Source organism: Equus caballus, chromosome 10 (genome assembly GCF_041296265.1).
Source record: "Equus caballus isolate H_3958 breed thoroughbred chromosome 10, TB-T2T, whole genome shotgun sequence".
NCBI lineage: Eukaryota > Metazoa > Chordata > Mammalia > Perissodactyla > Equidae > Equus > Equus caballus.
This window is the reverse complement of record NC_091693.1, coordinates 80,787,469-80,796,480: the sequence shown is the minus strand read 5'-3', so window position 1 is coordinate 80,796,480 and position 9,012 is coordinate 80,787,469. Positions and strand designations below refer to the sequence as shown.

General features: G+C 37.7%; 1 long non-coding RNA gene across 1 annotated transcript; it reads right to left on the bottom strand.

Moving 5' to 3' along the window:
• Positions 1-1,640: 1,640 nt before the first annotated feature.
• On the bottom strand, positions 1,641-8,442 carry LOC138915845 (uncharacterized). Its single transcript, XR_011422203.1, has 2 exons — positions 8,319-8,442; positions 1,641-5,630 (listed from the first exon to the last, which is right to left on the bottom strand). It is a non-coding gene; the product is annotated as an uncharacterized lncRNA (long non-coding RNA).
• Between the last annotated feature and the right edge of the window lie 570 nt (positions 8,443-9,012).

Genomic DNA, 9,012 nt, shown 5'->3' with positions numbered 1-9,012 from the left:
AGGGACAAACGGAAGTAGAAGGGAGCAAGAAAGAGCAGTCCTCAGACACCGAGTCAAAGCACAGGGCTGCCCTGAATCACTGGGGATACTTCCCAGCAGAAGGCCGAGTACCAGACCTTCCTGCCTAATTTTCTCACAGCAGCTCAAGGCCTCCCTCATTCACCTCAGCCCACGCAATCTCATCTAGTCTTGAAGAGAGTTGGCCCATTAAAGACAGAAGGAATATTTTCTATGGACCAGGTATTCTTCAAATCTCCCTGAGGAGGATGATTTACCACCACACAATAAACTAGGGATTTCCTTAAGGACAGGTGGGAACTATGACTATGGGTTCCCTAAGATTATTTCTACGATTGGCTTCCTGCAGTAGATTTCAACAGTGACCTAAGTCATTGATAGATCTCTTTAAAAGAAATATCAGAAGCATAATCAGCTGACAGCAGAAGCATTATCTGACACTTTTTAGCTACCACCATTGCTATAGGATCCTCACACACTCCTACCACTATCTATTCAAACCCAACTATGTTCTATCCTTTTGACCCTGGCCTCAACTGCTATTTCACTGCCACTTTCTCAGCTGAGCCTGTACTGCTGCCTCTGTACCAGCTCCTGTACCATCTGCTAACGTTTCTGACTCTGACACCAGAGAGGGGCACTGCCTCTCTTCACTCTGACCTCTGAATTTCCCCCATACCTAGACTCATACAGAGACTGCCTGAATACCTCCACACCTTTTTTTTTTTTTCAGTACAGATGCTTTACCAAAAAGAAGCCATGGTGTCAGCAGACTTGTCCTATTATAGATGTTGCAGAAACCAAGTAATGTTGGATTCAACAAAATACAATTCTTTAGTATGTTATTATTTTAATTTTGTTCCAAGGAAAGAAAAAAAAGCCAAGATAAATGAGATGAAAACAAATTAGCCACTTTAAAAAGAGAACAGATTATTTCTGGACACAAGAAGCAAGACACAGAGGGCAACAATGATACGACTTAGAGAGAATCACAAATGTTGAGAAATTCAGTAGGGCCTTGCTTGTCAAATGAATTCTGTCCCCACTATCATTCAAATCTCACTCATTCTTGAGCCAGGACTGAGTTGACAAGAAAACTACAATTATGCTTCAAGAAGTTCTATATTAAGGAACTTTAATACTTGGTGGAATTACGAAGAAGCAGAAATGATTGCTTCAGACAAATCCAAACAGATTAGATCAGTGTTAAGATAAAGAGTGCTAAATTTTGGAAGTTGTTTTTCAAGCCTAACCTCTGAATCTGTTGAAGTTTGTTTATTAACAGGGCAAACTAGTTACTAACCAGACTTAGGCATGCATCCCGAGGAATTAAAGGCTCCTTTTAGTTGACAAATTTTATTGTGAATTCAGTATCATCCACCCTTAATCCCAAAGGATTTCTCACACCTGGGCAATCACCCAAGTGCTATTTAAATTCATGTCTCAATTTAGCTAAGTTACGTTATATGTAATGAAAACTAGCAGCCCACCAAATAATTTTATTTCATAAACATAGCTAACAAGTGGGGGAAGGAATTTTTGTTTTTTATGACCCAAAGTTTCCACTCACTGTCTCAGACAAGGCTACTTCGACACGTACAAAAGATGACCAGGAAGAAGACTCTCATAAAAAGCAGTTTAATATCAGAGTAAGTTTTCCTTCTCGAGTAATGACATTCAGGTCATGTGCCTGCCAAACCCGTTCATTTTGGAAACATTTTTCTCCTGCTGTTCTCTCAACATGCACCAAACAAAATACAAGTTTGCTATAAACAGGATATCTTTAGAGGTATAATATATAATACTGACAAAGAAAGGAACTCCTCCCCACTTTGTATCATTGGTATCCACAGCCTTAAACCAAATTCAGCCCAGTCCGGCTTCATTTTTTTAAAAAACATATTTAACAGAGCATCAGGAAAATTTCCGAGGACAAAGATAGGACATCTCCTAGGAGAACTGGAAATTTTTGTAAATCGGTGATATAACATTTGCAGAACACACATGTGGTGTTGATCTTGTGAGACATGACACTTCCTATAAGAGTGAAGAAAAGCCAGGGAAACCTTTGCGTGACCGCCCTCCTAAAGGCTGCATTGTGATGGCTAGTTCAAAATGAAATCATAATAATGCTTAAATGGTAAAAAGCAAACATAGACTCTCAGGAAAAGTACACAGTATGAGCCGTGTTCAGTTGCTGAAACTTCCATGGAAATAATTTTCTTCTCACAAATACCGTACAAGAATGGAGAACTTTGCACATAGTAGGCAAGTCCCAGCAAAGTTGGCAGGCTCTTTCTACCCGGCAGAAAAAAAGCGAAGGATTAAAAAACTACCATTTTTTGTAAGGCATCATTGTTTTAAGGATTAATTGATATTGCGTGTATAAAACACATAGTTATACATCAAGAACGTAGAAGGCATTTAATAAATGATAATCCTATCCCCTTTAACACTTTCAGTTTAAAATGACATATATTTAAGCTGCATCTTTTTCTTAGTTTTGAAAGAAAAATCAAAGACCCTTTAATTTTGGATAGCACATGTAACACAGAGACCCTCAACTGTTTCTCCCAACAAAGCAAGTCATAAACATGTGATGCGTCTATGGGAACTATGTACCAATATGTAACTGATTTTTAACATTGTTGATCTGGGTGTGTAAACTCCTGTGACTAATGAAATAGTTCGTTTCAATCCCAGAGCCTCCAAATGTATAAAATAACATGAAGGCGTAATAAACGATTTTGAAGGTGAAAATAAGAAAGCAAGCAAAGGCATACAGAGGCTCAGGTTCACTGTGGAGGTTAAAATCTACATTTAACTTTAGAGTGCCTCGTCAACTTTAAATAGAAGTCTCAGGGAAAATTCAATGGGATTCTGGAGGGGCAACCATTTCCAAAGAAGTTTAGGAAAGCAGAATAATAATTTTAGCTGGTAGTTTATTTCAGAATCTGAGTTTCTAAACAGTAAATGCAAGGCATTGTCAAGAATTACCTTATTTCACGTCCTTTTTTGTTCTACCTTAGTACATCTTTTGCACTTGTCATATGAGACAACACAGTCTGAAAAAGTCAAAGCTGGGTTTAACAACAACATATAATTCTAGTAGAATGATCTTTTGATGTATATCCTTTGATAAATCTTTCCTCTGTTATTTAAAAATCACTGCCTCATTCTAAATCCATTAAATAAAGCATCGGTAAACCAGGCGTATTTTACAATCAAATATTTCTTATGCTACAGTTCGGATATTTGATTTATACACTAAAGTATATTACTTAATCTCAGAAAGTATGAGCCTTGGTTTGAAGCTAAAATGAATTCAAAATTTAGTGGAGGAGCAAGTATGAAATGATTTACTAAGCTATCCTTCACAAATAAAAAGAATATTTTTGAGAAAAGCTGAGTCATAGTGAAGTCTCAGGGAGAATGCTTAGAAAGGAAGAAGATATGATGAGTTTTTCATCCTGGTGAACCCCATCTGCAAAGGCCTGAAGAAAAGTAAATTGACGTGAGAGATTTGGTTTATATACAGGAAAGAGTTTCCTAGCAGTAAACATGAAGCCATTGAATTACTACTATGAGTCACTATTGTTTTCTTTCATACATGATCAGAATTTATAGATCAAATTATATCTGGATTCGTATTTAATATTATTTTGCATAAAAATTTAAGATTAATTTATAAATATTTACAGAGTATTCACAACAAAGGAATTTAAGAAAGTATTATGAAGTCACTTTCAGTCAATACACAAACAAAATATTTGTGGTGCTCCTTCCTCCACCTGGGTTCAACCCTCCCTCTGACCCCTCTAGCATGCTGCATGCTTCTCTATCACTGCCCTTACCAGATTATTGAATGATTTAGTTAAATATTTGCCGGCCGCTCACCTAGCCTATGGGCTTCTTAAAGTGTAAGACCGTGTCCTATTTGTCTTAGATCCCTAATGTTGGTGATCTATTATAGATTCAACAGATTCTTACTGAGCTAAGAATGTAACCGCAAAAGGCGTAAGTGGGAAAAAAATGTCTTATCAGCCAAACATCTGTACCAAAATGGAAAAAATGTCATGATCTAATGAAAAAATAAATGACTGCCTAGAGATATATCTGTGCTTTTATAATAAATATTTTAGATAGACCTTAAGATTTGGTGATTTTATTTAAACATTCATCTGGGCCATAAGTATGCTATTCCTCTGAAAAAAAAAAAGCAATTACCTTCATCTAACATATATGATAACATATATAGATATATTTTATGAAGAACGTTTTACATAAGGGGAAGATATTTATGCAGAATAAATAGAGGTGTTTTTTTTTAAGCTATATAGGACTTTAAGATAGCTGATTTTGGGTTCTCATTTTAAAGTTGAGTAAAGACATCGTGAAACATTAAGAGGCACTTTGGACAGGTCTGTGTGCAAATCTCAGATCTGCAGGACTATGACTCTGGGTGAATTATTACAGCTCCAATTTAAACAATCATTCTGAACCTTTAAAAATAAAATGAGGTTAAAAATACTTTACAGGATGCTGTAAAGGTTGAAATGAAGGACACACCAAGTCCAAGGAGCTTAATACGTGTTACTTGTGAAGGGAAATAACGCATTAGAGAAGAAAGAAATTTGGCATCAGGATAGTCTGAACCTTGGCTATATCATTTATTAGCTATTGAACCTCTGGCAAATTACTTTAACATCTCTGAATTACAGTTTACTCATTTATAAAAGGAATAATCAAATTTACTGGAGTAGGTTGAATAATCAAATCCTAGTCCCTGGACCATGTAAATGTTACCTTATTTTAAAAAAAAATAGTCTTTTGCATGAGATGAGAAGATTACCCTGGATATCTTTATCTGGGTGGGGCTTAAATGCCATCACAAGTGTGCCTATAAGGTAGAGGCAGAGGAAAATTCCACACAGACAGAGAAGAAGATATATGGAAGAGGATGAGGCGGTGAAAAGCTGGAGGTAGAGATTGGATTGGTGCAGTCAAAGCCAAAGAATGTCTGGAGCCACCAGAAGCTGGATGATCAAGGAACAGAAGCTCTCCTAGAACCTTTAGAGGAAGCATGCCCCTGCCGAAATCTTGATTTCAGACTCTGGCTTCTAGAATTATAAGAGAATAAATTTTTGTTTTAAGCCACCAAGTTTGTGTTGATTTGTTGTGGCAGCCACAAGAAAATCATATACTTATCCCGGATGATTTTTGTGTATACAGGTACAGATCCATCACGATGGGAGCAGGGGCTGCAAACATCTTCTGCCTATATCTATAGTACAAAAGTCAGAAATGATTCCAGATTCTGACAAAGTACCAAAGTCAAAGTCAGAGAAACTTGAGGAAGCAGGACCTAAAGTGGGTTTCTAGAGCTCCAAATGCTGATGAAAGAGAATAGTCAGCCATAGGAAAATCAGAGAGCATCAAGAAGAATCAGGCAGGAGGGAAGTTTAGGGAGTGAACACTAGGACGGGGGTGGGGGGTGATATTTCACCTCTTCCCCGAAGTCTTCCCATTGGTTCCTTGCGAGGATAGGCTATAGTCAATTCTGCAGAGCCAAGGATGACCAAGTGAGGAACACGACTATTTCATTGAAGTCCCTATATGACAATTTGGAAAAAAAAAAAGTGGTAAATATAAGAAATACTGGTATGGTTATTATTACATCATTTATGAAGCATTGACCAACAGGTTAGTGGAGCAGTAGGATGAAAAGGAAAACTCTTCTATCCAGAACTCTGTGCTCTCCATTTCATCATGCTGTCAGCCATTACTTTCTTTAGTTTTCATACAATTTATGATATGGTTTTAATCTACTTCTCTAATCTCACTTCCTGCCACTCTTCAACAAACATACATACCCTATGCTCTAGCCCACCTCCTACCCAAATAGCTTGTGAATTTTAACATCTTCAAGTCTGTAGCAAAGCTTTCAACAGCTCCCTCTGCTTGGGATGTCTGCTTTCCTCATTCTCTACTTGGTGAACTCCTCCTCATCCTACAAGGTCCAGTGTCTCTAAGACATCTTCCCTAGTCATTGTCACGACACCACCATAACACTTCCAGTTTAGCTAACATCATTTCCTCCTCCTTACATATGTCACAGCTCAGTCATTGAACCAGTGTTTGTTGTGTGACATCCATGTGCTCTTTTTTCATCTTTCAAGTTTACGTTATATGATCTACGGTTTGATGTCCCTATAAGAATGAGCTCCTCAATGATGGGAATGCTCTTATTCATTTTCCCTTTCCAAAGCAACTAAACAGAATGAATTATTAAGAACTGAGTGAATGTTTGTCTAGGTAGACATTCAGGTTTTCTAAATACACCTAGAGCTTCAGACGTGGATGCTAGGCATGAAGCTCTGTACTAGACAGAGAGCCAAAAAAGAGTTCTTTTAGTCCACAGACATAGAAAGAAATAGGAGTAGTATAATATTAGGCCATAAAGTTATACCATATTTGATCCAAAAATGTGCTAGAATTTTTCCAAATGAAGAAATTCCCAAGACAAAACAAGCTTCTTTATTAATTTTTTAAGACTGGCAAGTACAACCATTTTAAAAATGAATGCTACTTCTGTCCTTTCAGTTAACAATGCTAACTTAAGCATCGAGTGGCGTACTCAGAGAGAGAGACAACAGCAAAAGATTTTACTTTCTAATCAACACATGTTGGGAGCATGGCATGCTCAGAGTAAGGCTAGATCTATAAGAAGCAGAAACCAAGAAGTCTAGGTTTGAGAGCCAGTTTGTTTATGCTGTTGAGCTTTTCTGCAGACTGAGTCACCAGGCAGAGCCAGGGATGACTGAGAAAAGAAGAGTCTGTCTGTAAAGATAGAATTTATCTGTATAAACCCCTAAACTGCCCTCAGCATGACTTGTGTAAGTCTGCTGTGTCCTGGGAGGGAAAAACACGCTGTTACCAAGGCTGAAGCCCATTTCAAAGAACTCTGGGGGCTCAGATATTGGTCTCTACCCTCTAAACTGGAAGTAGGATGGTCAGTTGCCCAGGTCATCCTATGGGGATGAGTGCAGTAATACGTCAACTTTTCAAGACTTCAAAAAAAAAAAAAAGATTTAGGAAATTCGGTCAGCCTTGAAAAGTAACAATGGGAACAGGCACCTATTTGGACAGTACTGCAGAAAAAAATCTTTCAGCATGGACTTCTATTCTTCAGTAAGGATTTATTCCTAAAAATCAGGCCCGTTTACTGCTGGGAGATTAAATCTCAGGAGGAGCCACTTAAGGACCTCTAGGATAAGATTCAAACAAAAATTAAATAGGAGAATTCATGGTAAAGAGGAATACCTTAAAGTCACTAAATATTCTAGACAAATAAAATAGTAATAGCATATAGATTCTTAAATAGTCCTGATTTTGTATTAAGAAATCATATATAAATATATGATTTAGTAGGTACTTTCAATTCAAATTTTTCCAGAAAATACAATAACCACACTCTCCTTAAATTATTCCTCAATCACAGTAATTTGTGTCAATCATTTCTTTCTAAAAATGGCAATGTACCATTACTATAGTTAAAAGAAGGGGGGACTCTGACATAGATGGGCTTGAATCCCCTTTCCACCACCTAACTAGGCAACTAGGTGACCTTGGGCAAGTAGCTAAATCTTCCTTGAGTTTCAGATTCAGTTGAAAATTAAAATAATTCCTAAATTGAAGAGTTGTTTGAGAATTAATTAGCATGTCCAACACTCTTATTAGTGTACAGTAGGCACCTAATAAAAAGTAGTTCTCATATTATCAATAATACATTGAATTAATTATGGTAATATTAGCTGTAGTAACAAATAAGCCAAGTCTCCATACTCAGTGGCTTAACATAACAGAAGCTTATTTCACATTATCTATGCAGGTGTCCCACATTTGAGGGTGGGTTTCTCCATATGGTAACTTAGGAAGCCAGGCTGTTTCCATTTTGTGCCTCATCATATCCCAAGGTTGATGAGTCCTTTGCAGCCATCAAGTAAAAAGGGAAACAGAGTGGAAAAGCCTCAGGCACTATTTTAAAAGCCCAGTTGGATGGTGACAAGTCTCACTTCCATAGACTGCCCATGGGCTAAAACTAACCATATGATCTACCTGGATGTAAACAGGCTTGGACAATGCAGTTTCTAGGGGAATAGCTTCCTTCCAGTGGTAACTCAAGAGTATAGAAGAGGAAACACAACTTCTTTGTGTACAGCTAGCCATGTCTGCCACGTCAACCCCTTTGGCTATTAAACATCTTTTTGCACACTTCTTCCCCAACAGAACATACTTACCCCCATGCCAAACTGTATAATTCAAAGCTCCATCCAGTCACAGCTTCCAGCTCAAAAGAGGTGCTCTGAGTGATACACAGTCCACTCCACCAGATCCATATGTGGCAACTTATAGTCTGGTGACCTATGAACGAAAAGGCAAGTTGTTTTTCCTCCACCCCCCTGACATCCAATATACAACGTTACAGCAGGGACAGGATAATCACCATAAAAACTCCCATTGGGAAAAGGGAAGAATGGGAAACACATGGTAGTACCTGGTCCATAGCAGTGATGAAATCCTGCCAGGCAGGTATTGTGAAGATCACTACCCTAGCAATGATAGAAACTCTCTGATTAGACTCTGGCTCAATATTCACCTTGCCCATACAATTCTTTCAAAGTTAGTAGGCTTCTGGTCTGTTTGCTTCTAGTGAATCCCATTTGTCAATAATGACAACCAAAGTTCTTTTATTTTCACTATGTAGCTGAGCCCAACTGTTTAGCTTAAGGGGACTTTATCAATCTTATCTCATCCAATTGGGGTCCAGAGCCGTAAGCTTTTCCAACCCTTGTGAGGCCTGAGACTTCTGGATTTTATTTATTCCCTTTTATTTGTGCTCTCAAAACCGGTCATGTTTTGCCTGAATTCATCTCTTTCTTATAATATCTTATAAAATGCAGAAAGTAACAACAACGCAAACTGTAATATCCT